This window comes from Monopterus albus, unplaced genomic scaffold, assembly GCF_001952655.1.
Source record: "Monopterus albus unplaced genomic scaffold, M_albus_1.0 scaffold4.1, whole genome shotgun sequence".
In the NCBI taxonomy this organism is placed as follows: Eukaryota; Metazoa; Chordata; class Actinopteri; order Synbranchiformes; family Synbranchidae; genus Monopterus; species Monopterus albus.
The window spans coordinates 8,286,689-8,296,448 of NW_018127884.1; positions in this window are offsets into that span (position 1 = coordinate 8,286,689).

The following is a 9,760-nucleotide window of genomic DNA, read 5'->3' on the forward strand; positions in this document are numbered from 1 at the left end:
CGAACGTGTTTTGCAAGAACTAAGAAAACACCTGTTGCGTATCTGATTCACATGTTCTCGGCTAGTTATGAACGCCATCAAAGGAAACTGACAGGAAAGTGTGGTTACTTTGTCTTTGAACTTTCTATAATGTCAAAGGAAAATTACTGTTAATGTCATGCTTATAATGTGTTACCACTAAGAGACAATTTCTTTCCCCTCACGTGACCTCATTCATGCATAAAAGTAGGTTTGTGCAAAAGTATATTCATTCTGTTAATATGTGTGGGTGGTCGTGTGCGAGTGTAGCATGAAATCATAGCAATTCAAATTCTTGCACTGACCACCCTGTGGTCTTCCCCTGGCCATGGCTGTAGAGCAACCATTTTAATGTGGTTTGTGGTCAACAAACAGCCTTTGACCTCAGAGAGAGGCAGGGATATCCACTGTGTGAGTTCTTAGGGCAAGGATGGGAATGTCAGGCAGCGGTAAAAGGTCTCAGCTCGATTACCTACTCCTTTCTTGTTTGGTTGAATCATAGTTGCACAGAATCAAACAGACTGGACAGAGAACTTGAACTTAAATCACTCTTCCTTAAAAACACACTAACTGCACAGTGCCATGTAACTAAAGATTTTTTTCAACTTAAATATGACCCAACTCTTTGAAATCCCAGAACCTTTACATAAAGCAAATAAAATTTTCATAATTCTTAATATTATTTCACACTCACATTGAAGTAATTACCCTGTATAAGCTGACAGGCATCCTCTTCACAAGGCAGATCGCTCAGATTTTAAATTCTATTGTTGTAATCTGTGCATTAACATTAACTTTAGTGAAGAAAGCATCAACCCAGGCTCTGCTGCTTGATGGAGGGAGTTGGCTGATTTATGACAGTGAGGCACTTTTCCAAGCAGCCCTGTGAGTATCCAAGAAAACTTTTCAACACATGGCTCAACTGCTTGCAGGTTAAATGACAGTGGAATAGTCAGGCTGTTAATTTCTTTAACAGATCCAGATGTTGGGAGTGTGACAGAGAAGGCTTTGGGTTTCACAGACACATGCTAGGGGATTGTGTTTGTGTGTGTACCTGGTATTACCCATACTGTGGGGACTGAAATCTGTTTACACACTCGCATTATGGGGGCTTGGCCTTCCTGGTCCCCACCTTGTAAATCTCTAAAGTTTAGAGTGGTGACTTGGTTTAGGATTAGGTTAGCGTAAGGGAAGGCCTAGGAGTGGTTACTGTACCTTAGGGTAAGTATCCAGGAAATGAATGCAAGTCAATGGAAAATCCCCACAAGGAATAAAAACAAATGTGTGTGTAGTACATGTCTCCACATGATTGTTTTATTTTTTTTGTGTGGCTTTTTTCTTTTATCAAAATAATGTCCCCTGTCTCCTCTCAGTAAAATATTTTTGAGCATTTATGTACACATTTGAGGTGAAAGGAAGAAGAGCCATGCTTTTTCTTCATCACGTTGTGAGACTTCACAGTACGTATATGGCAATTCTTCTTCATGCATTCATCCAAGTTGCTTGGCAAATTGAAGCAATGCATGTCTCTGTCTGCAAAGGCCTCCGATACAGTGCCCATTTGCTGGTAATGGCAACGGATTACTTTATTGTATTCTGTTTATGATCTGCATTGATCGCTTTCTTGCTGCTCTGTGCACTGTGGAATGTCATTTGCCAACTCAAATTCCGACATCCATTTTCCTGAGCGGTCCTTTTCAGTATAATGAAGCACTTTCCCAGCTGCAGAACAGATCTTTGAATTCCTCTTCAGAATGTCAACATTCTGTTGGGAAGTGTGTGTGTAGACAGGCATGAAATGACACGGTTTATATATGTCATGTCCCACTAAAATTGCGTCATTAGATATCACTGTCCTTTGCTCCTAAGTAAATAAAGCATTGTTTTTCCCGTCATTTCTGCCTCACAGGCTCAGCCATCTGTTCTCACTCAGTCTCCAGAAAGGCAAAACTAAACTCTTGCAGTCACTTCACGTAACTTCAGCTCATGGTGATCCAGTCACCTGTGACTGGGCACACATTTGTTCTGTGTCTATGGCTCAGTCAAGAGATTCACAAGGTTTTAACAGATTTTAATGTGAGTTGTAAAATGTAAGTCATAAAATGAAGTTATAAAAGTTACATAAACCAAAGTTTTTCTTTAATTTCCGGCTTCTTTTAAGGTCTGAGGTCAGTTGAGAAACAGTTTTTTATGGTTTGCCTCATTGTTATCTTGAAGAAAAAAAGATGAAATGGAAAAGAAAATGCATCTATAGTATCAAGAAAAAAGTAGGCAATACAAAAAAAACCTAAAACTAATGTAACATGAAATCCAAAATTTATAATATGATTCTATTAAATATAGGTACAGTAAATAGGCATTGAAATTGCTGTTAGTCTTTAGGAAAAAGATGAACTTGCAATTCTAACACATGCTTTTAAAATGGGTGTTTTATCTGTGTGTGTGTGTGCGTGTGTGTGTGTGTGTGGCAGTGGTTGCTTGCACACAGCGCTGTGTGGATAGATGTCTCTATGTAGGGTCTTCTGGCTCGTTGGCTGCTGTTCATTATATTTTCATGAGGCATGCAGTATAAAGAGGACTGTTCCCCTCGTGCTCCCCATTGCCCTCCAGTCCAATCTACTCTCATGGCAGTGTGCTGCAGTACTCCCTGCTGGCTGTATATCATCCCAACCTTCCTTTCACTGAGGTTCCTGTTTGTTTTTCCAGATGCTCTCTTCCATCTCTCCCACTGAGACTATAAGGAAACGATTTTTAGAGCAGAGCAGGGCAGCGCTGGACACACGACTTCTTTAAAAGAGGGGGAAGGTGGCTGGGTTTCTCTGAATCAATAAGTGGCTCTTCAATCTGAAGCTAAGGAGCTGAGTGGTCAGGAGATTGTTGCACACATGGCTATGTACTGAGGGTTGAGTGGATGCATGTAGTGTACATATTGACAGTACAAAGTGCATATAACTCTCTCTCTATTATAGTTTCATCACTTAAATCCTATACTGAACCTTTGTGGATTGCTGACAAATGGCCAGTACGAGCAGATTAGATTATCTATAGTTGAAGCTTACAGATACGGTGCTGTTTGATAAGTTGGAGTGAACTCTGAGAAATCCTGCTTTTGTGATTTATTTTGTCTTGTGTCATCAGAGTAATGTTCTCTTTGTTTAAGGAGCTCAAATTCACATCATTCAGTTCTTGCTTTTCACAAAAAGATTCTGCAAGCTATCTAGCTGTTGCTTTCTTTGTCTGATTGTGATCCAAATGTTATGTTTCGAAATGCTTTAAACCGGGGCCCTTACTGAGTAAACTGTGTCTGCTTTCTCTGTTCCCCTGTCTTTTTTTTCCAGATGGGCTCTTCATTCTGAATAAGTAGTTTATCCTCAAAAAGGGATTTGTGACTCCCTGGACACTTTGTGAAAACATAATTATCATGAATGTGAATGGCCCTTTTACAGTCCCTTTTATAGTCTGAGCTGGTAGCAAGTGGCTTGTAGTGGTCATTCTCATGTTCAGGGCAGTGGGGTAATGAGACAGTAAGATCCCGTGAATGATATGGGAGTATATGAAATGCCTGGATATGTGTATTGTTTTCTTCACTAACTTATTCTTATGTCTCAGCAAGGACTGGATGCATCTGTTCTCTCCACAGAGCCCCCCCCCTCCCCCACCACCTATAGGCCACTAATAAAGAAGAGTTTAAGAGGCTCAGAAGTATCCTGCTGTAATACAATTAATTAATATTGGCATTTAAGAGGATGAGCAGGACTGGTGGGTGCACAGGGACATGCTTTTTACTGTACTGTGTACTCAGTGGTTTACAACGAGGCTCTCACCTGCCACAAGTGTGACAGGAATAGAAGAGAGGTCACCTGTAGGAGTTCTTTGGTGATCACACGGGTATCGCTGTAGAGAATGTTTTACTGTTAATATGTTGGCAGTATAAAAACACTTCCAGAATTTCAGCTCTATTTACTGCATGGAAGAATGAAAAAGTTAGATGTTAATAAAAGCACAGTCATTAGGTTAGATTTGATTAAAAAAAAAAAAAAAAAAGTTGTTGCTTCATATCTCCCCCTTCTCTCTGTGTTTCCCGGGAAATGATAAAGATTTAATCCAATTAGCTCTGCACTGTTTCACCAGACTGCAGAGGGGAATAGACTCTAATTGGGCTGAAGACAATTAGCTGAATTAATTCCAACAGAAGTTGGAGAATATTGTCAGATTTAAACAATATTTCCTCTGCCAGCTTCACCAGATGTTATTTCTTTTTATTTTACTCAAATAAGATGGTGCAAGCTATATTAAGCAACTCATGTCTTGTAGAGCAGCTGTTTAGAACATATTTATTCATGTTGATGTGCTGTTCATAATGGTGTGCTGTTCTAATGTAAATAGTTATTTGTGTAAACTAGGTCTCATAAAATGAAACATTTTCAGTATTTATCAGGAGTGATGGATATGTATTTTTTCTAAATCATTTCATCCTTTTAAACTTATTCCTTTTTGTTTTCTCAGCATAGTGTCAATTTCCAGACACTAGTCAATGTTTAGCTTTTTTTTAATTGAGAAGTAAAAATGCAGAGTAAAATAAAAAATGCCCACATGTGTTTACCATTAAAGGCACCTCACCTCACAGCTGACTTTGTACAGCAGAGTAATTGAAAATAGATGGTGAAGGGAGAGTGCAGAACACAGGACAAGGAAAGGAAGTGTATGGAACGCCCTGGCTTGGATCAAAGATCAGTAGAGATGGAAAAACAACTAGGTTCTCCAGACGGTTAGGGTTACCCTCCCCCTTTTTATCTTCTAAACAAATGCAACAGGCTCAGGGAGCACCCCCTGCTAACAATGACAAATGACAGCACATGGAGTTTTCTCTCTATTAACATAAAGTAATATAAACCGAAGGACACTAGTCTATAGAGGGAGTTAGGGGCTAATGTTCCATATCAGATGTGGACAATGTCAGGACTGAATACAGATTAGGCTGTGTCCTTCTCTCCCAGGGGGAATTAAGGGGTTGACACCATTCTAGCTGCCAAGTGTATTATTATAACATGCTGGTGCCAGGCCTGTCTTCCCTGGACTATTAACCCCACTGTCCCTCAAAACCAAACACCAGCTTCAGCCTATTGTACTTTATCTGACTTAGACCTTGTAAATTTATTGCTAAGACTCTCCTCAGGCCTCTGCACAATTATATTATACTGGTCCATGTAACCTCAGTTTATTTAATGTGTCTCACTACTATTAAACACTACAATACCATCAGCTTCTGACGGGGTCAGAGTTGATGGGTGTAGTGCAGAGTGACTGAACCTGTGCAGTTTCAGAGAGCAGTAGGAATGAGTGCTGTCAGCTTAATCTGTATGCTGATGATAGATTGCTGTCCATTTTCAGTATTGGTAAGGCTCGTTGCTTATGAGGTATCAGGTGGGTGGAATGATTATCGGAATAGCGGCGCTTTGAAGAAAGCGGAAGTGAATGTGTCCTTTTGTGGTTCCGTGGGTGTTCTTCTTTTGCAGTCTTGGTAAAGGTTGCTGGAAAACCTCTCTGCATGCACCATTTGTGTTTGCATATGTGTTTGTGTTTTAATCAAAATAATCTAGTTGACATCAGGCATAAATTGTTACTGGTATGTTTTTATGGATATACATGGAGTATGTTCCATGGAGGGATAATGAAACGGTTTTAAAACTGTCCCACTAATCATAAAAAGGCTCTGGGAGAACCAAAGAGAGGAAAATCAGATGAAGAGGATGAATGGAAAAGCACAGTTTTCCTTACAGGAGCATATACTTTAGTTGCTGATGTTCCAGGACTACAGCTAAGTATAACGGCCAGGGAGGCCAGCTGAAGCAGACAGTCACATGTGGAGTCAGAACTGTGACTGCAGTAGCTGATCTAACAGTTCAAATATCTGCCAGAAGTAAATACTTTTTGGGATAAAGTGTCAAATTGAAACTTAGCTATAGCAGTTTTTCTGTTGATGTGTGTGACTTTTTTTTTAAACATTTTTTTTTCCAGTTGTCTGAGCAGATTTAACACTAGGAGGTATAACCTTACTGCATCCTTCTCTGTTTCTACATTACAGTATCTCGCATGTGCCATTATGTAATGTAGTCCTTCATGTAAGGTATCTACCCTGTGCTGTTGTTTTCACAGGTCTGGAGAAACATGGTGGCTTCTGCCTATAGGAGTCACTGTGGCTTCTATTCCCACTCCTGTGTTTGGGCACTTTAATGGCTGCCACACATGGAAACATATTACCCTGGGTGATGAGATGCTGGTACTGGAAAATTCCACACAATAATGCCTGTGGGTGACTGTGCCATGCGAGCGATAATATGTGGGCAGAGACTTATTTTCTCTTTAATACAGGCATGCCCACACTGGCACCCACAGAGCCCCTGTTTGAGCTCAGTAATGAAAGAAACAAGCCGTCATGGAGGCTCGGGTTTGAGGTGGTGTTAAAGTCTTTGAGGTTTTCTCCCTGTGGGCCTCTGTCTGCTGTCCTGAATAAGAGGGTCTTTGTTAGATCAGCGAAGGAGGCTTTGAGGAAGCTTGTTGGTCAGGCCTTTCTCTGCTGGATTCTAGGCAGGCTCAGTCCTGCATGTAACTAGCCCATTTCACCTCCCATTTCACACTGTCAGACACAGAGACCGAAGGATCTTGCACAGGCACAGGCAGACATAGACACCCACTCCCTTTTTGAGTAAGTGTCTGATACAGGTCAGAAGTGTTACTGTGATTAACAGTGATGTCACAGCTCAAGAGGGAACCCCACTGAACTGGTTCATGATCTGTTACAGCTGGTGTATTTGTAAAGGTGCAAACCAAAAAAAGAAAAGCCATCATTTGGAGTTTTACACAGTGCATCCATTAATGTGGAGTCGGCACACAAAAACACAGTTTTGGCTTTTCTCTCTTTAGCCCCCCTCTTATTTAAAACTTCACCCTAGACCTGACATTGACTGGATGTCACACTACTCTCTTCACATTCCTTCTGTCCAGTCAAAGCATGGCTTACTGACCCATCTGTATCCCCTCTTGACCAATCAAAAGTGCCTGTGAGCAGCCTACAGGAATTTGACAGCATTCCTTTCCTCTCTGGCAGGAAGTCGGTCTCCTTAAAGGCCTGCTGGGAAACATTTTCCTTCTTGCCATCTTTTCCCTTTTCCCTCCTCTGACAAACCATGATAAACTGGTCATTAATATGGCTGCCATTCTGCCAGACAGAGCCGCCTTTGTCAACTCTGAGTCCCATGTGAGTGAGAGATCTTCCAGGGTATGTCATTCTTCATGTCCCTTCTGCCTGAAACTCCACACCCTTGACCGCTCAGTAGTGCAACACCACACAGCAGGAGCAGGTCAGCCATATGTCTCATTCTTTGCTATATTTAATTTTTCTCTTGGTTGTCTGCAGTGCCCTCTGAGCCTTTGGGTTAAACACTTTTTACCTGTTGTGTTAAAATACTACTGAAAAGACTGAAGACAAGCCTGTTTCCATCTATTCTAAATGAACAGTCTGGACAGCGGCACGCTTTGGCAGAGTATTCTGAAACATGAACCATAGAGTGGTCCCTTCACACTCAGGCGCAAAAGCTGCTCATTCAATTTTCTTTTCCCCTTTACGTGAAAAGTTTACTTTTTGTGGGAAGGGATAGATTTGGGTTGGTTTGTAGCTACTGTTGCACAGAATCAACAAAATATCAGTGTCCTCACTGTCAGAGTATTCTACCAATAGATGTCATCACTTGTGAATGGTAAAGTAAAAAAGTTAAGTTGTTTGAAACAATGAAATGACATTGGTTCATTCTAAGCCTGGCCTATTGGAGAAAAGTTAGTGCTACCCAGCATTTTATCAACACTGAATAGTGCTGTGTCAAACTCAGTGTTTTATGAGGGGCAGTGGGGATCTCTCAGTATTGCATCTGATGGTCAGCTATAAATGTTGAGAGGGTGTCTCTAGCCCATTGTGGTGGTTTGTGTGTTTGTGTGAGTGCTTGTGCAGTAGTGGGGCTTGGGGCAGTGCCATGCCCCCTACAGTAGTTTATCTTGGGCTTGTACATGCCCCTCTTGGCGGGGTCGATACTCAGGGCGCCCTGCCCCAGCACAGCTCCATTAGCGGGTGTGCTAACCTTGCAACAATGCTGTGACACCCTCGTTTTTCATCCGGCCGTGCCTTCAGCCTTCTTTTTTCGCTCAGCCCAACCCCAGGGCTGTGAGAGGTGAGAGGGGCTCTTTGGTCCAGCTGTGAGAGACGGCCCACTGCCATGCCACTCAAAAGACTGAGCTGAAGAAGTTAGACTGGAGGACAGGTATAGTTTGTTTTCACAAGAAGACAAAAAATATACTGTATATATTGATAAACATGTTTAATAAAATTTGTACTGCACAGCTAATCAACACATTCAGGCTCTGAGCTGCTATGATAAATTCAACCATTATACTTGGCTTTTTTCAGGCCAAGTACACATTTCACATTGTATTTGCCTAGATTTTCAATTAAGAAATTCAAGTAAAACAACAAAACATGACTGCATGGGTTGTTGATTTGCATGTTTCTTATCTATATTCATGAGCAGTGAGTGTCATTGAATCTCGATGAAAGAGCACTTCAGTCTATACTAGAAAAGCTGACTGCTCTCAATGTCTTCATCCTCTCATAAAAGAAACATAAAAGGAGGTGTGCTCCCCTTTATCAGAAGTGTCTTTTCAAGCGTTACAAAATTGCTCCCTGCTCACTTCTTTTCCTGTTGCCTTGTTTTTCTCCCTTTCCGCTGCCCCTCTCTTCATCTTTCGTTAGGTATGAGTCATTCAAAATCTCAGCTTTAGACGAGGGGAAGGTAAGTTCACACTTTCTGTTTGTCTCAGTGGGTTAAAAACACATACTCCGTGGCTTGTGTGACATGTGGTAAAGCACTCTTTGAAGGAAGTACGAAAGACATGTTTACATTTTAGTACCAGGAACAACTAGTCATTCTGTAAATGAAGTGCAGATGACATGTCCTGTAAAATCGATTTAAGACAAGGTCTCTAATCATCATCAATCACACCATCACTGTGGAGGTGTCTCTGGCAGCGCTGCCTCACAGCTCTTTTTTTCACCCCCATTCATGCAGATCACACTTCATGAATACATTTATCCAGGATGACCTTAATGGCCCAGTTTCATGTGGGTATAAAAGGCTGTGAGTATTTTAACTCTGAGGTTAAATAAGGCCTAGGGCATCAAGACAGATACGTGCTTGGAAACGACAATGAGTTTTAAAATCTAGTGAACATCTTATCATTTTTTCCTTCTTTTGATATTCCTTCCTAAGGACCTGCTTCCTTTTACGAAATAGCAGTTCTGAATCCTCTCACTGTTAAACGTTGATATCCTCTGACATTTCAGCTCAGTTCTCTGGTGAACTTTCACCTCCAGTGATCTTTTGAGTGATTAGCTGTGTGTCAAGGTGGCTGTTCAACATTCTACAAGTGGCTAGCAATAATGAGACAACAGATTTGGACTTGGAGTGGAGAATTTTGTGTTGTTTTGCTAGGGAGCAAGGTTTCCAGCTCTACTCAGCATACTCAGAGCTTTTTATCTGAGTGGCTGAGCAGTCATCCATTCTTTCTTTTCTCAGTCTTTTGCATGCTTTTTGTGTATTGGTGAAAAAGCTTACTGCCTCCTCTTTTTGGCAGGTGTATTGCAGCTATGCTTGCTGCTTCTCTGTACATAATCAATCTGCACAAAGCTTGTGAA